General features: G+C 33.9%; 1 long non-coding RNA gene across 1 annotated transcript in view; it reads left to right on the top strand.

The window, feature by feature from the left end:
• LOC129531734 (uncharacterized) overlaps positions 1-4,074 on the top strand; it is an 89,051-nt gene extending 84,977 nt beyond the window's left edge. The window contains exon 3 of the long non-coding RNA XR_008677116.2: positions 4,009-4,074. This is a non-coding gene — a long non-coding RNA (uncharacterized lncRNA). The remainder of the gene's footprint in view (positions 1-4,008) is intronic.
• Positions 4,075-26,824: the final 22,750 nt, after the last annotated feature.

The following is a 26,824-nucleotide window of genomic DNA, read 5'->3' as shown; positions in this document are numbered from 1 at the left end:
ATCTTTCTTTACTAGTTAAGAAAATATGGTTTCCTGGAGGAATAACGGGGAAATAGAATCGCCCTGATACACTTTAAATGCAGACCCCTATATTTTAAATAGGGAGTCCCCAGTAATTTTGAAGTACCAAAATGACACTATCTTCAGTCATTCAAGTATTTTGCGGTCTTTAATTCAACAAATTCATATCAATCTATATCACTATTGCATATCTGGAAATGTTAAAAGAAGTGAGAATATGTTGGAGAATAACAACAAAAATCAGAACACACTGAAAATCAAGAGAAAAAGTACACAACGATATTTTCACAGCCTTTTCTTATTTAGGTTATTAGGAAGCACTGTGAGGCAGGTGTTTTAAATTCTATTGTACGTTTGAGAATTTAATTGGTAGTAGACCTTGAACCTGGATTGTTATTAATAAATATTTAGACTAAAATAAACTTTACTCCATAACTCGCTGACCATCAGGAATTTCTCAAAATGCTAATGCTCTTTTCCACACAACTGGCCTGATCTCACAAGAGCATAGGTTCCAAGAAATCCGGGAGCATGTAAGTTTCTTCTGGCCATTTTATCTCCAGACTCGAGCACAATGCTGGGAATTTAGAAGGCACTTAATAAGTATTTGATAGTATGTGTCATTATAAAAAAGTTTCTTAGTTTTTCTCTCTTCTTTCACTTTCCTAAGATAAAACCTTCTGTGGAATTGTTTTGTAGAAATGCTTTACATCACATTAAACCAATGGGTGTGGTGCCTTGATCAGGAAAGACCAGGGACAGATGATGAGTCTTTCTCTTTCAGGAAAGAGGAAGAAAGCACATGTATTTTTATTCATTTGTGCTGTCTGCTGTGGCCAAGAACATCCTGCACATAAAAGAATCAATAATTTTTTGAGTTGCAGACTTAGCCTCAAATGTAAAAGCAATACTAGAGTGCAGTGTTTTGAAGTGAAAAGGAAAAAGAAAAGAAAAAAATTTTGATATAACTTTAATATAATTCTTTTTTCATTTCCAAGAATGCCTTTTCAATTTATGTTGATAGAGTTATAAGATAGGCAGCATCCTTACTAGAGTATTAAGAGAATACTATTAATGTAAAAAAATGCAATAAGAATAAAATAGAATGTAGTTTATAATTCCCCAGAAAGAGGAGTGATTGTTTTTCTGCCAAAAATAAAAATAAAAATCCTTTTGAGATTAGCATTTTCAAAGGGACCGAATCTTTAAACGGATTTAAGTTTTAAATTCACAAGTGGATTAAACCATGGCAATACAAAAAGTAAAATATCTTACCTGCCTGTGAAATATGTTTTACAAGATATTCCCAGGATGGATATGGTAAAAAAAAAAAAAAAAATGGTGCTCACAATGACTCTAGGCAAATACAACTTTGGAGTTTTAATATTATTTGGCCAAGTCTTGTTCTCTCCCTTCCTTACTCCCTACCTCCTCTCTGTTTTTCTTTCTGTCTCTCTCTTTCTCTCTCTCTCTCTCTGACTCTCTCTCTCTCTCTCTCTCACACACACACACACACACACACACACAGGCACAGATACACACATGCAATATGTATACATATATTAAACTTTACTCAAAATATTCAGTACTATTCTTTTCTTCGTTTCATCCACCACTTCACATTTTTATCATGCTACTTGTTTGTTCTCTCATGAGCTCTGAATGGGTTTTTTTGACTAATTGTGATATCTTGTAAAAGAAAAATACTGTTATAATCAGGACCTGAAACTCATGATACAAAGAAAGAGCTGCATAACTCTCAGTTAGCTACTTTTCCACTAGCCTTTGTCAAAAAATCATCCAAGAATCAGGAGTTCAAATAAGTTTTATGATCTGCTGTAATTAATAGTTACTTGGATATTCCATACTGCTTCAATTTTTGACGTTATGGAAGACACACACAGAAGTCAGAGTAAATTAAACATATCGAGGATAAACTATGCTCATAACTTTAAAGCAGTCAGTTTACCACTGGACACTTAAGGACATCATATTTCCTATTGCTTTAGGTGTCCAGATTCCTGAAATTTCTTTATCCCTCTCAACATTTTATTTCAAGAAAGAAAATGCTATTATTGAGCAACAAATGATGCCAAAGATTTAAACTTTCAGAGATTTGCATCATTTTAAGTGATATCAGTGATGCGAATCAAGGAGTTGTAGATGTTAACAGCTTGAAAGAGATATGAGGGAAGCCTCCAGCTGATGTGCACTTCTGCTGGGTAGCTAAGCTTCATTTATGCCCATTCAATGGCATAATACAGAAATATATATATAAGCATCTTTCCCAGATATCCCACCTGCATCTTGTGCCCTACAGACCTTTTAATTTGCCTGCACTGAGGGAAATTCACTTCCTATTATGCTTTTATGTATTATTTATTTATTTATTTATTTATTTATTGAGATGGAGTTTTGCTCTTGTTGCCCAGGCTGGAGTGCAATGGCGTGATCTTGGCTCACCGCAACCTCTGCCTCACGGGTTCAAGTGATTCTCCTGCCTCAGCCTGCCGAGTAACTGGGATTACAGGCACCCACCACCACGCCCGGCTAATTTTGTATTTTTAGTAGAGATGGGGTTTCTCCATGTTGGCCAGGCTGGTCGTGAACTCCTGACCTCAGGTGATCCGCCTGCCTTGGCCTCCCAAAGTGCTGGGACTATAGGTGTGAGCCATCACGCCCTGCCTAATATGCTTTCTTAGTTAACATTTACTTATTACCAAAAGCTGTAGTGCCTCCTTTTTTTGTATAATGGGAACTTTTTGGAAGAAGAATATTGTAAGATCAATATTAACTTTTATCATGATCAACATAGTCCATTTTATTTTCTTGCCATTTACTTTAGGTTCAGTATGAAATTCCCTAGTGATACCAAATCATCTAGAAAATATATAACAAAATCATGACATCTTGTTGAAAACAAACTGATCTTTGTTTATGTATATCAAAGCTTAGCAGAGACAAATGGTGCTCTAAGTAGGTTTTGACTCTAACAGGGTTGATCCCATAGAGTCATAGTATTTTTAACTTTTTAAATCATTTCCACATGCCTAATGTTGTGTGATCCTCAAAATAACCTTGCTGAGAGAAGAACTGTTATCTGCATTTTATAGAACTGGAAAATGTGCTTAAAGCCAGAAAAGTGATTCAGTATCTTCATACAGGTAGTTGTTGCACAGTGGGAACTGGAAAGAAGGGAAGCGTGCCCAGAACCAATAAAGCATGATGCATTTTCTGCCTATGCCTTCACATGCATCTGAACTATACTCACCCTTTGTTTTCATGATCCAGCGGCACATCGGTACCTCAACCCCTTGCATCATCTTGAAGACTATTCTTTCTCTTTTCAACAAATTTGTACATGTTGTTCCTAAAATATTCTTGAGATATTTTTATTCCTATGGTTTCCTGACTGGTCCTGTGTATTTACCACATGTCAATCTAATCACCACTTTCTTGGAGAGGACTTTCCTTCCCACTATTCTGTCCTCTACCAAAGATTTTCTCTTGTATTATCCTATTACTTTCCTTTAAAGTCCTTACAGTAGTTTGAGATTATTTACTATATTTACACAGTACGTTTTTCATTGCTTATCACCTCCACGCTCCCGCTTCATAAATGCCAGGATAGTATATTCCTCACTATTGCATAAAAAACACTTGGTTTGTAGCAAAATTCTTGATATAGAGTAAATGCATCCAAATTATGAATAAATGAATGAGTAAATCTAAATTTCCTTATTTGCATTCCAATATTCGTTTTGTTAGGCAAGCTTATCACCTATACATGAAAACGAGGTTTTGAAATAATACCTTTTTGTGGTAGCAAGATAAGTATTTCTTACATATTTTTAGTTTAAAAAATACAATTATATGTGAGTTCTCTTATCGTTTTAGATTTTTATTTCCTTATGTCTAAAATTATGGCGTTAACCTTAATGAGTTCTAAAGGGAAATAATCTACTACTCTGTTTCTTTTTGGCATAGGTGACTGGAAGGCAGCTATATTTAAATTTCTATAAAGATCAGATCCTCTATGGACAACTTTTACTGTGAGTAAAACAAGGGCAGTCTGGATGAAAGGCAGTTTCATTTGGATTTTGCCCACTGGCTTAAATATATGAACATTACAAGGGACATATGTAAATAGAACCTTTATACATCTGGAAACAAACTTGCATCTTTTACCTCTAAGACATTGTTAAAAAATCAACATACAGCGCTATATTTGCCTTCTAGATCTTACACATTTGATAAGAAAATCTGAAAATAAACACATACATTCATATTGTAATTTTAGATAATAATGCACATTGTTTGCTTGAATTGTATACTTCACTTACAGGTTTTACACAATCCCTTATTTTTCTATTCAATAATCCTTATGCAGAAACCAAATGTTCTTGGTTTAAGGATATTATATGCCACCATGTAATCAATAAATACGTGCTGAAACGCATACACACATATATGCACGTCTTGCAGCAAGCCTTTTTAAAAGTTATTTGATAAAATTGTCTCCCCAAATATGAAGTATTATTTTCTCAAGAAAAGCATTTAATGGCACATCTTAGTTTAGATGGTAGATGGCCACAAAATAATGGTAGAATTGCTAGCACTCTCCGGGAAACATTAAAAAGAGCCGTCAATGGCCGGGCACTGTGGCTCAAGCCTGTAGTCCCAGCACTTTGGGAGGTTGAGGCGAGCGGATCACGAGGTCAGGAGATAGAGACCATCCTGGCTAACACGGTGAAACCCCGTCTCTACTAAAAATACAAAAAATTAGCCGGGCATGGTGGCAGGCGCCGGTAGTCCCAGGTACTCCGGAGGCTGAGGCAGGAGAATGGCGTGAACCCGGGAGGCGGAGCTTGCAGTGAGCCGAGATCCTGCCACTGCATTCCAGCCTGGGGGACAGAGCGAGACTCCATCTCAAAAAAAAAAAAAAAAAAGAAAAGAAAAAAGAGCCGTCAAACAAATCAAGGAGAAAATTATCAGAGAATCATTCTGTAAAATTCTCAGAGATTAGAATAGAGCAGGAAGTTAAATTAAAAGATTGTCATATCCAATCACTTTTCCAAAAAAGACACAGTTAAATAGCACTGTTTTTCTACACTTCCTTATAATAATATAAATGCATGCTGGGCTTAAATAAAACAATTAAACAAACAAAAATAGAAAAAAAATGCATTATCCCCGCATACTAGTTCAAATACCTCCAATAAATGCTAACCTAATATCTTTGTGGTATAGTAAAACATTATGTTTCTTATTACATATTGTCAAGATCTTTTGCAATCAACTAGTAATAGTGAATTTCAAGGCTACTCTGTGTAATTATTCATGCATGGATGAGATTCATATGAAAATTAAACTAAACTGTCAATGAAAAAAATCTTTATTCCCAAGATAAATGTTGCTTTTAGAAATTAGTGATATAGAAAAAAAAGTCAGAATTAGAGCAAAATGTACACTCAAGAGAGAAGTAAGAGAGCTAAAGAATTGAGTGATATGTATATTTCAGAGAGAAATTACATTTAAAAATCTAAAAGATGTATGTAAAATTGATATATGCTTTAAGTCAGTGTGGGCAGAAGAAACATTCTTATATTTGGAGACATAATAACTGTTCATTAAGAAAGAAGAATGAATTTATCTTATTTTATGAGCAAAGCAAAAAATATAAACATTTTAAAATCTATTCCTTCCCAGGTTAATTATACTTTAGTCATGGAATCAACATATGAATGTTTATTTATTTGATACTTAACATTTATATCACAGGATAATTACTAATTATTTGAATAAATGGCTTGATGTCACAAGTCTAAATCTAAACTTTCAAGTCTTAAATTATCTAAAAGCAGATATGAAATAAGCTGAATTCAACTAACATAATTTTTAACAAGTTGTCAATAATATTGATTTATTTCAAATATAGTCAGTTGTACTAGAAAATTTAGACTTGTATATATATATACATATATTTTTAAAATCCTATAGGTGATTCATATGTATATGAACTATTCACATGTATAGAAGACCAAATTCTAAATAAGCAAATTCACATATATGTGATATCTACAGTTGATTCTTGAACAATGCTGAGGTTATGGGCACCATCCCCCTTGAGTCAAAAATGCGTGTATAACCTTTGATTTCCCCTTAAAAGTAATGACTTAACTGCTTATAGCCTACTGTTAGGTGTACCAATAACACAAACAGTCAATTAACATATATTTTGTACATTATATGTATTATATACCGTATTCCTCCAATAAACTAGAGAGAAAAAATGTTATTAAGATAATCATAAGAAAGAAAAAATATATTTACTATTTATTAAGTGGAAGTGGGTCATCACAAAGGTCTTCATCCTCACCATCTTCACATTGAGTAGGCTAAGAGGAGGAGGAAGATGAGGGGTTGGGCTTGCTATCTCAGGAGCGGCAGAGGCAGAACAAAATTTATGTGTAAGTGGACGTTCCCAGTTCAAACCTGTTTTGTTCAAGGGTCAACTATACATATAATCAAAAAGTTGTTGTAGATGATGGAAATGAAAACCTCATTATTTTGTACAACTAATCACTTTGTTTCATCTGTAAACAGACTTTTTACTCATATATTCACGCTTCAAAGATTAAATTACATATGGCACTGTACATTTCAAATCTTGTAAAAATGTGACTCAGACTTTGAGTCACTTGAGCCACTCTAGGGTAACTTGATAATGAAGTTTAAAGTTTATACCGATATATGTAATAATAGAAAATTTTTCAATTATATCTCTGAAAATATTGTTTCTACTCCATTAATTGAGATTAATTCTATAAAACTCTAATGTCCCCATCCCACTCAAATACAACCCTCTCAGAAAATATATTCTCTCTTTAGCACCATTGATTGTTTATCTGTAACATGTTAATGAAAATTCTTTTTTTTTTAACCTTCAAATCCATGCGTAAGTTCTGTTTGCAACAAAAGTTTTAATAGGAAAACAAAAACTATCATTTGGCTCAGTAGATTATTAAATGTGCAAATGATCTTTTAATCTGTAACCAGAATTCAGCTAAAAATAATTTTTCTTATTTTTTTATCAAACCAGACACTAGAACATTTGTTTTGTCATCCAAAGTACTTTCAACTATTATGGACTTTTAAGTTTGAACTCCGTATCCATAGAAAATAGCCTCAAAACAAAACAAAACAAACAAACAACAAACCCTGGGTTTTGTAAATATGCTAGTGAGAACACCATACCATTTCCACTACTTTAAGACTTACAAGAAGAAAAATTATATTTCTTCTAAGCAGCTGATCCATTTTTACTTACAATCACTGAGGATCTCATAATTCTCTTCCTTTTTATTTCTAAGATGTTTGAAAACAATGTGCAACCCAGCTTAAAAACTGTGAAGGTCTTATGTAATATATGCCCATCACTAATTTTCTTGCTTATTTAACACTCTATTTTTCCTTTTATCCTATAAGGAGAGGGAATTGTTAGATTGCAGTCATTCCTAATTCTTAGCAATAGATCAAGGACTAGGAGGAATAAAATAATTCATCCTATCTACATCTAGATAAGTCCCATGGAATTTTGAGATCAAGTTGGTATGATAGTATCATATAGTTACTACCCAAATACATTTACTGGGTATACAGAGACTTTTGGCAACTAAATAAGTAGTTGCCTTTCAAAAATGCATTCCCAACTAGCTACCCAGCAACTCTTTGGGCAAATTTAACCATTTGAAACATAATTGACTTATTTAAATATGACCAGCACTGCTACACTATGCTTCAGTAATATGAGTTGCTCATATATGATTGGCATACAGGGGAGTGATGTCAGCCAAATAGGGACTGCTTGTTCAGATGATATTTCCCCACTCTCCCACCTCCTCATTCTGTTAATGTATTGTGCCCTGCTGGCAAGGGTAACAGCAACTGAAATGAAAATCCAAGGGCAGAATATAGTGAGCAAGAGTAATGCACAGTAGGGCACCAGGTCTACTCACTCTTCCATCTGCCACCTGGCACCTGGTTTGGTCAATCATCTGCTGTACATTTGAAGTTCATATTGTTTTTATTTATTTTGCAAAGTTTTTTCATATCCTCATGGCTTAGTAGACTCAAGCCTTGATTACAAACCCTTTCTTTTTTTTTAAATAATGGTATATCTTTATATTCAGTGTAGCATTCAATTATTTGAAATACTATTTTATAACTACGCATATTATTTAGAATGCTATTACGTTAGCCCCAGTTACAAGTTTGCCTAGATTCTTATTATTCTTCTTCTAGCAATATTCTTCTCTAAGTCCTGATATTTTTAGTGCATGATTTTGCAGAACTTGAGTTTCCAGGAGCACATTCATGGCATTCTAGAGAAACACCTCTATATAAGTTGTTGTTGCTGTTCACAATCTACCCACCATTTTAAAAAATATTCCTTTTCGTGATAAAATGTCCAGTTTGTTTTCTGATAACATGTAGGATGAAATACAGATGTAAATCTTGAAATAGCTCTAGACCCATATAATCGTCAGTTAGTATTGCACCATATTTTTGCCTGTACAATTTGTACACATTGGAAATCCAACATTAATAAGCTATTGGAAATTTTATCTTCTGTGTTTTAGTAGAAAAATCATGTTGGGAATATAAATACCAATTCATAAAAATCCATAATGAAAACAACACATCACCACTGTCAGTTGCCTAATTGTTTATTCCTTGTTACAAAAACACAATTTTATTTAAGTACTATCTCTGAGGCAGGATGAAATGAATTATCAGCTCAGGGGTAAAGATGCCAAATATAGGCTGTCCATGGCTAGTCTATTAGTGATGTGTGTGATGCAGTTCTCTTTACTAGGACATTTTTGTCACTTTAAAAGAGAGATGAACAGCATTGTTTTATATCTTATTTATCTGTCAATGGAAGTATCAGTGTATGACATTAGTCTAGTACCTCAGGAAGTTGAGGGGGCCTGAGGACAATCCAAAGACAGAGTGAAAAAGTGACAAAAATCTGAGTCTTCCATGGACACTCAATTGAGCAACTCTAGAACCATCTTCACTACATAGCTGGTTCTGAAGATGCTAAACTCAATTTGCTATTTTAAGCCATTTACTTTTCTGTTCTACTTAGTCAAATGTACGTTATTCTCACACATCGCATGTGCATGTGCAGACACACACACACAGAGACACACACACACATACACATACATATACACGCAATCTTTCATGAAGTTTTAATTTTTTTTTTCTTAAAGATGGACTCCTACTCTGTGGCCCAGGCTAGAGCAAGCACAGTAGTGTGATCCTAGCTCACTGCAGCCTCGAACTCCTGGCCTCAAGCAATCCTCTTTCCTCCGCCTCCTGAGTGGCTGGGACTGTAGGCACATGCCACTGCACCTGGCTAATTTGTATAAAAAATTTTTGTAGAGGTAGAGACTCCTGGCTTCAAGAGATCCTCTCACCTCGGCCTCCCAAAGTGCTGGGATTACAGATGTGATCCACTGTGCCTGGCCTCTTGAAGATTTTATTTGTATGGATTTCCAGTGGTCATTCACATAATTCTCCCATCTATCTATCTACATTTTTTTCTCACTTCAAATGAAAAACATTTCTGAAGGCACAATACTGAACTTTTTCCTCTTCTTTCTACTGTCTTTCCCATCAAGTACTGAGTTATGATTTTGACCATCTTCTCTAAGAAATTTAAATAAATGCTATTAATGATATTCCATGTCTGCAAATTTACCATTCTAGTGCAATGTTGTTGCAAATTCTAAACATGAACTGGCTTTGTCCCATAGGATTCAAATATTAGCCGTCACTATAATTCTATGTTGAATCACCTTTCATCAGCTCCCTATCAGGAAAAATTGAATTTTTCCTTCAAAGCAATAATCTTTCTACTTTTTAGATCTTTAATATCCTCAACAATATTAATTTGTCTTTAGCCTACTATACTTTCTGATAAGAGATACATAGATAAGTATTACTTCTACAATCATTATTGAGCAAACATTACTCTGTGCCAGGGACTCTTTAAAGTGTGGGTGGTGTATCAGTGAGTAAAAACGTCCTTACTCTATAGAACTGAAATTACCTTAAAGCAGTTTTATTAGGAACACACAGTGTTTTTCATTTTTTTCCTCTGTGTATGCCAAACATCAAACACACATCACAAGGCTTCATATTGATCTGTATCTTGTTTTGTCTAGGAGGCCAACATAACTTAGTGTTTTACTCAGCATCAAGTATTAGGTGCCTGTTATATGTGAAGAACATGGTTACTATCATAGCAGACCTTAAAATAGAGAAGGAAGGAGAAATGAAAATGAACCATAGCTTACTGAAATAAATACTAGAAAGTGATATGAGAGATGCCATCGGTTCACATAAAGTGGTTATCTACTCAAGTGACTGAATAAAGGGAGGGAATATTTAATTGGTGCATAATTGTGTATGGAGGCTGCCTATTCCAAGGGCAAAGAATGAGCAGAGATGTATTTTTCTCATAGAGAAAAAATACAGCATCCAATTAAAAAGAACCTAGGACATTAGAAGAGTTTCACTGTCTTGCTAACAAATACGATCTTTCTTCTGCAGGATATGGGAGTCATTGGAGATTGTAAAGGGTATGCTATGATCAAATACCTTGTAGGGAGTTAACTCTGGTGCAAGGAGACAACCAGTCCATAGTGGGGTAAGAATAGAGATGGAGAAAGCATTGATAAATTGTGACAATGTGTAAGACACAGATAGATGATGGCATAAAATACAGAAGTAGTAGCAAGCACGGATAGCAGACAAATATGAGAAATATTGATCTAGGACTTTCCAAGACATAAAAGCCCTTAGATACTAGCCTGTGACTGAAGATTAGATGAGCTGCCTCTAAAAACATAGTGAATTTTTTTATCTCCTTTCTCTGATCACAAATCAGAGAAGAGAGAAAGAAAGTGTATAAGTGTATGCATGTGTGTGTGTTCTCACCAGTGTTTTACTGATGAAGTATATATATTTAAAAACACAGTTATATATATATTTGATATATAATATATAAATATATATTTAAAACAGTGTTATATATAACTTATATATGTTATATATGTGTTTTAAAAGTTATATATACAAAATGTGTTTTTAAAGTTATATATAACTGTATATATAAATTATGTGTATATATATATTTAACTGTATTTTTAAAGTTTCCAATACATTTTAGAAAAAGCTGAATTATTCATGTGGCACCTGGTAATGTTTTTCAAATAAGACATAATAAATATGTTATGATTCCTATTAATATAGAAAGCACAGACTAAGAAGAATTATGATGAATGACCTGTAAGGATGAGGAATATGTTACAGGGGCTCTGGTACATTCATAATCAACTTATGAAGAAAATTAAGACTGCCATTAGCGACAGATACAGGAAATATCCTACTCCCAGACCCGCCATCTAGCAGAGCACACACTCCATGTGCATGGTGAAAAATATGGGCTTTTAATTTGATTTTCTGGTCACTTTTCAGCAAGACCTACATTCCTATATTTGTTTGTTTATTTATTTATTTCTATTACAAACTGCACAATGATTTTTCTATAGCAATCGGAAGGTACAAGGGCTTCTTTTACTGCCTGTGACCAGTCATATGTACCATTTTATTGCCAACTACTACTGCGGGATATTAAGTTGTCACCCAAACCAAAGAACAAGCAACCATAAAAATAACTGCATGATTTGCAGTTCGCTTCAATGTAAAGGGCAAAATACGTGGTCTGTGCTGGATGGCACTGCAGCCCCAAGGACTCTAATCCAATTCTAGAGATTGTACAAATGCACTGCAATTTTCCTTGTTCATTTGGGGATGTACATTACATGATCGTTTGGGCTTTATAATATTATTTACTTTCCCAAAGGTCATGAGAAAAAGAAATAGCAACTAATGAGTTAGTTCTGGAAGAGCAGCTTATTTTGATTATGCTATGTTCATACAGTACAGCAAAAATTAGACTAGGATGCATTAGCATTTATACTGCTTTTATAAAGCTTACTGTGGAGGGCTGTTGATCAAAGGGGGCATAATACACACATTGCCTTTCTGGAAAAGAACATTAAAAAGCCTGTATAAGGGCATTTTTTATAATTCCTTTTGTAAAAATGCCTTTCTCTCGACATTAAATTGTTGTGGATATACAAAGAAAATACATAGACTTAAAATGTTCAAGCAAAATAAATTGGCACACAAAAATTAATATTTAAGATATTAAATACTAACATTTGACTAATACTCTGGAAAGTGGATGATGCCTCATAATTAAAAATACTCTTTATAAAATATCATCCAAACACTGACAAGATCTAAGAAAACACAATTTATTTTAAAGGCCAACATGAACATCTCATAGCAGCAGCTTTGAAATAGCCAATTCCATCAATACAGCAAAATAAACTAAGTAGTCAATTGTCTCCCTCTCCTTCTACTTTTCTTTTTATTTCCTTAAAAGTGATAATTTTAGCTATCCCTTTTCTATGAACATAAAATAGACAACCTAATTTCAAAATAAAGCCAAATATACCTTTTCTTACAGTCATTTGCTTCACACTACACTAGATTTTTATCTAATTTTATATATATATATATAATGTTTATGAGGTCCACTTAAAGCAGTATCTAACACAATATCAAACTGATTTGTAGAGAAATGAAGATCAAGTCTATGAAGATAAAATATATCTTTCTTTGTAGGAGTAACAAATCTGAAGAAAACATTGTGATAAGAAGAAAGATGCTCCTCCCCCCGACACATGCCCAGATATCCAGGTCTTAATTTTCAACATTTTTGAGTATGTTACATTACAAGGCAAAAATTATTAAAGTTAAGATTAATTTTTCAATCTTAATTAGTAATAGGAAAATTACTCTGGATTATCTGGTTCTACCCAATGTAACCATATAAGCCCTTAAAAGTGGAAGAGGATGCAGGGTGATTGGGTCAGAGGGATGTAGCAATAGGGGAAGAGACAGGGGAGATGTGTAGCATGAGATGGGCTTTACCTGCCATGGCTGGCTTTGAAGTTGGAGGAAGGAGGGCATGAGCCCATGAATTTGGGTGGCCTCTAAAACTTGAGAATGATCCTTAGCTTACAGCAAGCAAGGAAGTGGGAACCCCGGTTCCACAGTAACAAGGAATTGAATTCTGAACAACAACCTGAATGAGCAGGGAAACACATCCTCTCTTGGAACCTCCTGATAAGAAACAGCCCTATGGACACTTTGCCTTTAGCCAGATGAGACCCATGTCAGAATTCTGACCTCTGAACTCTGCAACAGCACATTTGTGTGCGTGTTTTATTTTTTAACTACAAAGTGTGTGGTAATTTGTTCCAGCAATGATAGAAAGTTAATACAAACAGTCTGTTAAATACTTGATTTTATGTCTGAGAGATCTGAGCCTACAGAGATTCAATGGCTTACCCTAGCCAGGTAGTGACAGGGTTTCCAAATTCTTGACCTCTTCCCAAGAGTGCTTTCTTGTTTTGAATCATCCAATCCATTCTAATCTAAGCAGTCTGGATACAGTCAAGCCAGATCAAATCATATGCCTCTGTGCCTGTAATTCAGGCATGACTCCTTTCGTGCTTTAAAATTCTCATTCTAGTTTGGCGTCCGCCCCTTCTCTTACTTCACCCAATACCCATCTCACCTCACTCCTCGCGGCATGGTGCTGCTCCATTTCAGGGTCATGCCTTCTGCTCACCTTATGGTAATGCTTTCCTCTTGCTTGTCCTGAGGACATAAGAGCTATCACTCTCCAACCTCTCAGCATGGCTGCTGAATTCTCATAATTCAAGTATCAGTTTAAATATCAGTTCCATAGAGAAACTGTCTAGACTTAGATTCCTTAAATCACCATTCATCTCTGTCATTTCAAGCTTTTCAATATATGTTTGTTTCTCCTCTCCTTTATTATCTTCTTCTTCCTCTAGCATCTGATAACTATGGTATGGAGACTTTATCTCTTATATGAATCAATAACATTGGTATATAAGTGTCTGATAAAAATATCTACTGTGAAAATATCTAGTAAAATAATTTCTGGCTCCTAGTTCAAGGCTGTTAGCTATTGAACTTTGCCAGTTACATTAATTGTGACTGGCATTCACACCCCACATTATAATGCCTGTTATTATTAAAGGAATCTACTTGTGTTCATTTATTGACTTTATATTAAGCAAAAGTAATAAATATAAACTTATAAAATGTACTGACACAAAGTACCATTTTTATCTGTTTCAAGTGTTAGAAATTGACACACTTATTTTTATCATTTTTAGCTCCTGCTAGAATAAAACACGGTATTTGTGGCTATAAATATAGAATAACTTACTAAAAGAAACATGTTAGTAACATTATTCTGGCATATTCCAAAATATTCAGTGAATAAGTAAAAGCTCAAAGACGAGCTGTCCAGACTGTACTATGTTTATTTAGACAGAAGTAAAATACTGCCCAGGTCCAGACAGATCAATGGGAAAGAAAAGAAGGATGATGGACCTTTAGTCAAAAGGGGAGAAGAACTACGGGTACAGATTATAATAGGATTCATTACAGGTTATAACATCAGTGAAGAAGGGCAGTGACTCAGTTGTGTACATGAAAATAAAATAAATTGCTTGATTAATTCACAGTAGTTATACAAAACTGACTTATATGAAGTATTTGTGCTTTAGAAAGCTTACTATTACAAATATTCAAGTGAATAAAAATGAACTAATGTATCTCTAAAGTAATTATTGGGGAACTCAGACAATTATCTAATTATCTTGAAACAAATTTGTTGAATGTTTGAAGTTATTATAGTTTAAGTTGCAAATTGCTCAGAAGTCTGTTATTTTTATTACTATTACTGAGATGTAACTTTAAACAATGTTTTTTTTCTAAAAAGAGAGGGTAATGTTACTGTGTTTCACTAGTTCCATTGTAAATAAATGTTACTTTATGACTATCTCTTGCTTTAAAAGATTCATTTCTTTAAAATTTTACATCTATAATTTTACAACAATTTTGTCTACTTGAACATTTCTAATACTTATGATAAACATTGTTTAGGTTATTCATATATATCTTCATATCATTCATTCAATCAATCATTATGTTGTTCACTGTACAGTAAGTCACAGGAAACTAGAATGAATTAATCCTTTAATTTGCCTTCAAGGAATTTACAATGTAATAGGGAAGTGAAAGATATGTGTAAAGAGCCTTGATGCCCCTTTAAATAAGCTCCTGTCGGGGACTGATTGATGCATTCTATTAAATGTACAAAACAAATTTAAGGTATATTGTTTGGTTGGTTGCATATATTATACAAAAATCATCAAGTTTCACTTATTTAAATTAGGATATTAGGGAGTTCTTTCTGAGGAAGTGATGCTTAAACTAGGAAGTAAGGAGTGAAAGTGATGAAAGGATGTGGTCATGTGAAAACTGGGAAAGGGTGGTACCGAAAAAGACTAACATGCTGTGTTTCCTTCTTATGTCTATATGTACAAGGGATGGGTTCACAGCATCAAATTGCAGTCAGAACACACAGAATGTGTTAGCAAGTATTCATTAATGCAACAAATAATCTCTATGCCCTTTTAGGACTCTCTGATGAACTATATTACTGTTCATTTATACCCCATGCCTTTCTGAGAGAGGCTCTATATCCTCGCTGTGTTGAACTCAGGAGAGTCATATGATTTGGCTAATGAAAAAGCATATGTGGCCCGGGCACAGCTGCTCACACCTATAATCCCAGCACTTTGGTAGGCTGAGGTAGGCAGATCACAAGGTCATGAGTTTGAGACCAGCCTGGCCAATATGGTGAAACCCCGTCTCTACTAAAAATAAAAAAAAAAAAAAAATTAACTGAGCGTGGTGGCGGGCACCTGTAGTCCTAGCTACTTGGGAGGCTGAGGCAGGAGAATCGCTTGAACTCAGGAGGCGGAGGTTGCAGTGAGCCAAGATTGCACCACTGCGCTCCAGCCTGGTGACAGAGTGAGACACCATCTCAAAAAAAAAAAAAAAAAGAAAGAAAGAAAAAAGAAGAAAAGCATATGTGTGTATATATGTATGCTGTATAAATATATATATAGCTGTATGAATGTATATGCATATATATATATATATATATATATATATATATATATGAGCAGAGGCAGTATGTGTCAGTAATAATCAGAAATCTTAAGAACCAGTGGAACGTGTGGTCTTAAAGCTTCCTTTTGCTCTACAAAAACAACTACCAGTGTTTCACACAGAGAGTGCTCTGTGACCAGGCCCCAGCTTGAAACTGAAGTGAAAAATTCAGTGTGAAAGGAGACATAAATATTTGCTGCTCTAAGCCAGTGGGATTCTAGAATTTTAAAATTTCATTACTTTTTAATTTTTTTAATTGCAGCATTCCCTAGCTTATTTTTACTAATATAGCCAGCCATGTAAATATTACCAAAGTTTTGCTTTTTTTGGTTAGAGAAAATACTCAGACTTGTGCTGTCAAAATTTATAGCCACTAGTCACTGGATTATTTAAATTAAATTAATTCATGATAAATACAACTTAAGAATTAGTTCCTCAGTTCCACTAACTGTGTTTCAAGTGCTCAATAGCCGTATGCAGCTGGTGAAAACTACATAGAACAGCACAGACATAGAAGATTTCCATCATCACACAAAGTTCTATTGCAAGGCAGCCACTCAGACTGTGAAAGATTTGGACCTTTTCCACCTTCCACCCTGTTTCCATCCCATATGAATTCATTCATAGTCTTTCTCCAGGGATAGTTAAACTTAATCAAGGGAAGAGTTTCAGTTCTCCCAAGCATCTTAAATCTCAGTGGCTTCCTATGAATTTTTATTCTGTTTTATCTAAAACCAATTAAAGTTGTCGCTGTATCATTTTATACCTCACTAATGGCCAGACCCTCTGGGATTTACTAATGCTGTTACACACCAATCGATAACAATTAGCTGCCATGGCTTCAACTTGATCTTCTCCTGGTTCCAGAATTAGCAGTGTGACATCCTTGGTTTAATTAAGAAATGCAGTTATTCTGAAGCTTCTCAAATCAAATTGATGTAGACTTTTAAAATGATTCCTAGACACTCTTCCATGCCTCCTAGCCAACTGAAGCCAGCTTATATTAAAGCAGTTGAGTGGAATCAGCAAGCCAGTCAGCACCAGCATCTGATCTCTTCAGTCTTAATTTTATTTGTTCTGCCTCATTTCAAAGTTTTTGGGGACTCTTGATTGCCCAAATAATAAAGGATATACTCTGATCTAAATAATCAATTTTCTTTTTACACCCCAACTTACCTTTAAAACTTTATTTTCTCCTTCTTCTTCTAAGAAATATTTCAATATGTTTTATTTTGTCATTATTCATGAAATTTGTTATATATTTTGCTACAAGTTTTAACTCTGAATGAATCTCTTTATTTACCATTTAGGACCTGATTCAAAGCTCATCTTTCCATGACTTTTTCCCGGATCTTTTCATCTGGCATTAGTTATTGCTTCAAGCATGATGATACTTTAATATACTGTCTTTTCCTATGTATCTTACTCATTTATTGAACAACTATTAATTAAGGGCCTTCTCCGTACCAGACACTTATGCAGATATTTAGGAAATATTCACCAGTAAATTATAATAATAAATTAGTTCCCATATAACTTATGTTTCAGTAGAATTTGATACATTTTAGCAATTCAATATAAGTTTCTCAAATACAGGTGCTATCTGTTCTATCTTCTCCCCACTCACCCCTTCCCCCTTACTTCTAGGTTCCCAGAGCATTGCTTTGGATTCAGAAATGTATTAATGAAAAACTTACGTGGAACATACCTCAATGTACAGTGATCGTCTACATTTTCAGAGTCCTTCATTCTCTCCTTTTATTAGGCTCCAAAAATGTTCCAAATGCATGGTCCCATTCAGACTTCCACTGGGTACTTTGGATTTTATATTGCTCCCCTAGTGTAAACTGTGTCTGTCTCTAATTTTCTCTGTTTCTGAAGAAATAGCAGAAAGCCATCAATCAAGAGCAAGTGCTTACCTCTGTGGTTCTGTTTTATTACTATTGAAGTCTAAACTGTTCAGTGTGAAAATATCCAACTCTCCAAGAGAAAACAGTAGGATCATTTTTTTGAGGGGGGAGGAGAGGGAAAAATAGTATTTTCTAACCAACTGGCTAACTCTTATATGTGAAGGAAGGTATGCTGACAATACTCAGAAATCATTTACTTGTTGAGTTTGTCTTATCATAAGTGGCAGATGGTAGACACATCCTCCTTAGGGCTCTAAAGTATAATTCTTATGTTTAAATAATTTCACAATCTAAAATATATCAGAGAAGACTTACTTAAATCACATTTAAAAATAGTAATATTGCAAACAATTTCACAATCTAAAATATATTAGAGAAGTCTTACTTAAATCACATTTAAAAATAGCAGTATAGAGTACAAAAAAAACCAGGTACAATAATAAGATTTGTATTTATGTATTCAAAAAGTGGGCTTTAGAGAGTACATACTCCTGTGCTATCTTTCATCTTTCTCCCTCTGTTTTTGTTTTTTGTTTCTTTGCAAAGCATTGCTCATAGCGGTTTCATTCACTCACCTTCCATGACTGCCATTGAAGAGTTTGGACTTTGGGATACCAATGGTCAGCTTCTCATTAACTGGCCGTTTCTCAAAACCCATCTCAGATTTCATAGTTATGCATCAAATATAATTAAAAATATAAAATAAATTATGATACATATTGTATCTCAAGTGCTATTGGATCCTAGATGTGATAATGCTATTTCTAGATAGAATGTGATTGAAGAACTCTGGTCACTTTCCAAAAAGTTATTGGAGATTTTCTAATGAGGAAAGTTTACAATTTTTTCTTTTATAATAATACAACATGTAGTGAACTGTAAAGCTAACCATCATATTACCATTGTCTATATGTAAACATACATATATTTGCAAATATATTTATATTTACAAGCTAAAGTTCATTCAGGTAGAAAGATCAAATCATATGCAGCCATACTGGTTTAGAGTCTACTTATTATTTCAAGTGCTAACAATATAAACTCAGTTACTCATTTTCTACTTTTCTCCTTTACCCATAAAAATTTGAAAATTTTAAAAGTTTTCAATATAGGCCGGGCATGGTAGCTCCCGCCTGTAATCCCAGCACTTTGAGAGGCCAAGGCAGGCAGATCACCCGAGTTCAGGAGTTTGAGAACAGCCTGGCTAACATGGTGAAACCTCGTCTCTACTAAAAATAGAAAAAATAGCTGGGTGTGGTGATGGGCACCTGTAAACCCAGTTACTTGAGAGGCTAAGGCAGGACAAGCACTTGAACCCAGGAGGTGTAGGTTGCAGTGACCCAAGGTGCCATTGTACTCCATCCTGGGCAACAAGAGTGAAACTCTGTCTCAAAAAAAAAGAAAAAAGTTTAAAATATAAAAAAATTAACAAAAAATTTCAACAAAAGCATAGCAGCTCTCCTGTCTCCATATCAGAGTACCTCCTTTTCTTATGTTAGCAGCAGACGTAGATCATGTCCTCACAGGGGCTTGTTGTGATTATTACACTGGGATTATAATAGGGCTTGCTTCTGAGAAGCTCCAACAGCATGATGGCAACACAACTGGCTCAAATGTGAAAACATCGTTCTACAAATTAAGTTTAATATTTTAAATGCAATATTTATCCTTCAGAGGAAGTCAGCATAGTCTCAAAGCTTTCTTTTAAGGACAACCTCACATCCAGCAGTCAATTAGTGATTTATTTCTTCTTTGCCAAAAAAAAAAAAAGAGATGACCGCATATATTCAGAGTACTGTGAGAAGTCAGGGATACCATTTGATCTTTAATCTCACTCTTAAAGTTTATCTCCAGTATGTATAGCCGTCTCCCAAATCCCCAATTCACAGATAACCTGTCTATTTGTAAGTTATAGCTGTCTTTCGGAAAATGGATAAAAGGCCCACAGACATCTTGGACAGCAAAGGTCAGAAAGTTGTTCTTTGAATAGCATTTCATAATAGACATTGAAGAAAATTATGAAACCCAAAATGTACATAATCCATCTCTAGAGACTTTTTCTATCTCATTTTAAACTTCCAGAAATTATTCCTAAAAGATTAACACAAATCATGGAAAGAGGGAACTAAAAACCTACTGAGATTACCTGGAAGACCAGTTGGCAGGCAAGGAGGAAATATTTATTTTGTTAACTAGGCAATTTAACTTTCCTTTTAAAATGATCATCATTAAACTCTCACATACAGTAACAGCAGATCATATAGCTATATGTTTGTGTTTTATATCATTGATCTAATTTTCTCTTGTGAGACAGTCAATTCTGATATTGCAATGTTATTAATGAGAAAACTGAGGAATATAAAGTCGAAATATTTGTTTAAAGCAACTTAGAGAATAAGGTTTAGTGTCCACATAATTACTCTTGTTTTCTGATTTTAGAGCCTAAACATGATCTATCACTTTTCAAAGCACATGACACCAGTTTTAGTTGAAAAGTTAACCAGGAAATATTTGTTCTTTGGGAGTTTTTTCATTTTCTCTTCCACACTTTTCATATTAGTTCAGTTTCTATTAAACCCCCTCTCTGAAAACTTGGGAACAGTAAAAAAAGCTGAGGCCTAATATGCAAGTCTGTTTTTAAAGAATTTACTGTGCTAATTGTGGAGAATGTAAGTTAAAAATTCTCCAGAATACACCATCTCTGAATATTTTGCAAAATGGAGGAACAGATATCAATGGTTGAGTTTTGTGTACGGTGTAAAATAACGGTCAAATTTCATTCTTTTGCATATGGACATCCAGTTTCCCCAGCATCATTCATTGAAGAGACTATCCCTTCCCCATTCTATATTCCTGTCCCACTTGTTAAAGATCACTTGACCCTATACGCATAAAGTTATTTCTGGGTTGTCTATACTGTTGTTTGGTTTATATGTCTGACTTTATGCCAGTATAATATAGTTTTAACCACTGTAGCTTTGTAATATATATTGAAATTAGGATGTGTAACACCTCTAGCTTGGTTCTCTTTCAAGATTATTTTGGCTATTCAGGATCTTTTTTGGTTTTGTATAAATTTTAGAATATTTTTAATATAAAAAGAACCACTGGGATGTTGATAGGAATTGTATGAAATCTACAAATCACTTTGGGGAATATAAATATTTTAACAACATTAATTTTTTCCAATCCATAAATATGAAATGCCTTTCCATTTATTTTGTGTCTGCTTTTATTTAATCAATGTTTTATAGTTTTCAGTGTACAAGTCTTTCACTTCTTTGGTTAATTTCATTTCTCAGTCTTTTGTTCTTTTTGGTGCTATTGCAAATAAGATTGTTTTCTTAGTTCCTTTTCAGAGAGTTTATTATAAGTCTATAGAAACACAACTGATCTTTGAATATTTTTTAGTTCTAACAGTTTGTGTGTGTGTGTGTGTGTGTGTATATATATATATAGAGGCTTTAGGGTTTTTTATATATCAGATCATGTCATCTGCAAATGGGAGCATTTGGCTTACTTTTATTTATTTAATTTTTCTTTCCTAATTGCTCTGGCTAGGACTTCCAGTTCTATGTTGAATAAAAGTGATGAGAGTGAGTATCCTTGTCTTGTTCCTGGTATCAGAAGAAAAGCTTTCAATTTCTCCCCATTTATAAAAACATTAACTGTGGGTTTTTTACATATGACCTCTAACATGTCGAGATAATATCCCTCCATTCCTAGTTTCTGTGATTTTTTTTTTTAATCAAGAAAGGGAGTTGAATTTTATCAAATGGTCTCAAAATAAAAGACAATTGTTGGTGAGGTTGTGGAGAAATTGGAAACCTTGTACACTTTTGGTGGAAATGCAAAATGGTTCAGGTGCTGTGGAAAATAGTATGGAGGTGCCTGAAAAAATTAAAAATAGAACTACCTTATTATTCAGCATCCTGGGCATTTATCTTAAAAATTGAAATTAGAATCTCAAACATAGATGACCCTTGAGAAAATTATGATAAGTGAAATCAGCCAGTCACAGAAGGACAAAATACTATATGATTCCATTTGTATGAGACATCTAATAAAGTCAAACTTATGGAAGAAAAGTAGAGAATGGTGGTTGCCAGGAGCTGGCGAGAAGAACAAATGGGGAGTTGTTAATTAACAGGTATAAAGTTTCACTTATGAAAGATAAATACTTCTATAAATCTGTTATAGAACATTTTGCATATAAATAACAATACCCTATTGTAAACTTAAAAATATGTTACAAGGATAGATCTCCTGTTATGTGTTCTTATCACAATATTATTTTAAAGCAAAAGTCATCAATGGGTGATTTTTATGGTGTTAGATAATGGCTAATGCTAAAAACTACAAAACTGTAAATCCATACAAAGTAACTCAGTTCTAGAGTTACTAAGCGAATGTTGGAATATCTTCTTAATGACACTTCAGAGATGGATAGAGCATCATTTTAGTTTTGCACAAAGAATGCACTGTTACTACCCTTATTTTCTGAAATGTGTTTTGTAGCATTATAAGTATATATATCACAATATTGTCTGCTGATTTCATTAAGTGAAATAAATTAGGCAAAGAAAGACAGATACCGCATGTTCTCACACATATGTGGGAGCTAAGAATGCTGATCTCACCGAACGGAGGTTAGAATAGCAGTTACCAGAGGCTGAGAGTAGAGACGACAGTGGTTAAGAGAGAGAGGTTGGTTAATGGGTGCAAAATTACAGCTAGATAAGAGGAATACATTCTGGTGTTCCGTAGGGCTCCTGGTTGACTATAATCAACAATAATTTATTGTGTATTTCAAAATAGAAGAGAAGATTTTCAATGTCCCCAACACCAAGAAATGATAAATGTTTGAGGAAATGGATGTCCTAATTACCCTGATTTGATCATTACACATCACATAAATGTATAAAAATATCATATGTACCCCAAAAATATGTGAAATTATTTATGAATTAAAAATAAAAACTAAAAAATAAAAATACCACTAATGTTTTTTTCACAAAAATTGTCCAGGTTTTATAAACCAGGTGCAAGAAGTTCAGGATATAATGATGCCTTAGATAATTCCTTCTGCAAGAATGCAGAACTCTGCCTTCTCCAGTTGTCACTGAAGAGTCCAGACAGACTTAACTGTTTGAAAGTTAGGGCAAACTCTAACACTTTGTTTAATTTTGAAAAATATAGTCATTCATAATCTGGTGTTGCTTAGACAATATTAAAATGTATTTTTATTAATTATAACTTCTAATTATATTTTATGACAATTTTTAAATTATATTTATTTGGAAAATGTATTATTTTAACATACATTGTTTCATTATTTACTCTTCCATGTCTTTTCTCTAATATTTATTACAAAAAATTTAATCTTTATATATGTTTTATCTATATTCGCCAGGGATAGTATATTGTCACATCTTCGTCTCCCTCTTTACAGACACACACACACATACGCGCGCACACACACACTTTAACCATTTGAAAATAAGTTGTAGACATCATACTTTATGCCTGCAGAAACAAGGACATTCTACTAAATAACCCAAATACTATTATCACACTCAATAAAATGTCACACTGAAACAATAATATCTAATAATGAGTTAAAATTAAAAATCCCCAACTGTACCAGTTATCATTTTTATACCTGTTTATGTAAGTTCACTTCAGGATTTGATCAAGAAAAGTACATTGCATTCAGTTATAAGATCTACTTAATCTCATTTAATCTAGAACAGTCATCCCATCTTTGTTTCTAATGTGGCATAGATATGTTACAGAGTGAACGTCACTTGTGTTGAAAAGTAACCCCCATTCTGGACTTGTCACGTAGCTTCCTCAGGAAAATATTTAGATTAGCATTGCTGTCAGTAGCACTACAGAGATGTACCTGTGTGCATTCCCTTACATTGCAGGTCCTAAGGTTCCATTGTCCCATTATTACTCATGCTAAGCTTGAGTGCTTGGTTGGTGGTAGCCTCCCGGTTTCTCCATTGTAAGGGTAACTTTGCCCCCTGTTAATAAATGGTTTGGGAGGTGATGTTTGAGACCAGTGTCTATCCTTTTCTTAATGATATTTTATAAAAGCTTTCCGCATCCATCAATATTCCTTGCTTGAATAAAGTACTGCATTGGTGGTTGCACAGTTGTGAATTTCTAATTCTATCATTTCTCCCACAGACATTAATTGGCATTCTTCTTTAGTGAAGTGCCCTTACTCTATAATACTAGCAATATTATATTGCTATGAATTCATGGATTTTTTTCACTTCATGTATTAAAATCTATTAGGATTGTTATTCCTTTTAATGTACAAGTTATGACAAATTTTACCAGTGGAAGGTCTTTCATGCTGGCTACTGTGTTCTTTCAGCATGTCTCCAATAGTCTTTGGTCCTCTTCCAACTTTCTGACACAACAACCTGTGTTAGGCTCTCTTGTGTTTTCTCTGACCTGTACATTTTAGAGAGCGCAGCTCTTCTTATTGGGCAAAAATATTTAGAAATGAAGATATGAGAAATAAGTGTGGTAGGTGCACAAAAAGGGGAGCATTGTTTCTAGGACCAGTGGATGAAGAGAGCTATAAAAAAAACAGAGCTTTGTAAAGATATCATGAATTTATACTGATACCTCCAATTTACATCTAACACCATCCTTAGCTGCCCTCATTCCAGATGTACATCTCACTTCTCATACAGAGAACCTAGAAACATTTATGTGTTTACTTCTTTTCTGTCTTTTATGCACACATTTCAGAATTACCACATCAGTATCACTATTAAAAGCAAGTCAATTAATAAAACTTCAGGTGTTTTGTACTACTTTTTGTCTTTAGAGTATATTTCACGATGGATATAAATATAACAACATGTGTTGAAAAGTGATATAGATTAATTCCATTTTTTCTATATAGTTATTTTTATTTAATTTCTGTTTTATTTTTCTACTTTTAAATTTAATAGTTATTAAAAATTATGAAATTTACAAGTTACAAAAATTGAAATTATATTTAGAGAAAATTAATTCATCTTCATCTCTTCTACCTTTTGTCCCCCATCCAAGACCATTAGCTCTTTCCATAAATTCTTTGCTTATATTTTCTGTAATTCTCTTTTAGAAAAGGTAATTTATATACATATTTTTGTTTACACAAAAAATAACACATACACTCCATTTCATATATCTACCTATCTATAATCTACCTGTCTTGTTTTGCACACTGATTTTTTTAATACTTAAAAATATTTTCTGTAAACTATTGAATTTTAGTTTAATAAAGATGAGATGATCATTATTTTATATGTATACATAATGCTTTACTTTTCAGATGTACAATATTTTACCCAAAGAGTCATTTTTGATGGGCATGTATTTTCTTTATAAAACTGATATTACACAACAAATGTATTTGTAGACTCTGCCATCATTTCAATATCGCTAAGCTATTTTAATGAAAATATATAAAAACATATTATATTACTTTCTGCATATTTAAATCATGTTCACTATTGAATGTATCTTTGATTATTGGCGATTGTTATTATGACCCCCATGTATGTTATTCATGCTATTTGTACCTACCTTAAACAACATTCAAATTCTCTGTTTTATGATTATTCTGTTTAATTATTAGACTTTATACCTGATTCCTAGATGTTAGAAGGTTAGCTTTAGAAACAGTAAGCTACTTAGGTCTCACAATTTTTGTACTGGGGCATTGTATTTTTCTGGTTTATATGTAAAACATGGGAGCTTAGAAGGGTTAATTGACGTTCTCATATCTGCCTGAGCCCAAAAACCACTTTATTGACTACTATGCTATGATCATGAGAACAATTTCACAGGGAAGGCTGAAGCTTTAGCATACATTTATGTCTAGATAGTTGTATCCTCATTTTATGTTCAGTTTTGAAAGACTTAAGTATGAAAACAAAGAGATTAGGTTATAAAAAGAATATTATGGCTGGGCACAGTGGCTCACACCTATAATCCCAGCACTTTGGGAGGCCGAGGCGGGTGGATCACGAGGTCAGGAGTTCAAGACTAGCTTGGCCAACATGGTGAAGTCTTGTCTCTACTAAATATACAAAAATTAGCCAGATGTCGTGGCACATGCCTGTAGTCCCACCTACTCGGGAGGCTGAGCCAGGAGAATCGCTTGAAGCCAGGAGGTGGAGGTTGCAGCGAGCCAAGATCACGTCATTGCACTCCAGCCTGGGGGAAAAGAGTGAGACTCCATCTAAAAAAAAAAGAAAAAGAAATAATATTAGATAATAAAAAGTATCAAAATGAAATTTGATTAAAAAAGAAAAACAGGTACAAAAAAAAGAATGTCATCCCTTTGCTTTCAGAAACGACCTCAAATTTGAGATTTTTTTTTTCTGATTCCTGAAAGCCTTTTCTCTTCCTTATATTCATGCCTGGATTATAAATAATCATAGACCTCAAAGAAAACAACATGGGGGCACTTGGAACAGACCTGGCCTATAGCAAGAGCCTCCTAATTTGTTTGCTTCCTCATTTAACTCTCTCCATTCTATCAACCACACAACTGTCAATGGAATTGACATATATAAATAAAATACATAAATAAGATCACATGGCATCCTTCTAAAAACCCTCCAACTGCTTTCATTATATTTAGAATAAGATCCAGCGACCTACTGTTC

This window comes from Gorilla gorilla, chromosome 12, assembly GCF_029281585.2.
Source record: "Gorilla gorilla gorilla isolate KB3781 chromosome 12, NHGRI_mGorGor1-v2.1_pri, whole genome shotgun sequence".
NCBI lineage: Eukaryota > Metazoa > Chordata > Mammalia > Primates > Hominidae > Gorilla > Gorilla gorilla.
The sequence above is the reverse complement of the archived record's forward strand: the minus strand, read 5'-3'. Positions and strand labels throughout refer to the sequence as shown.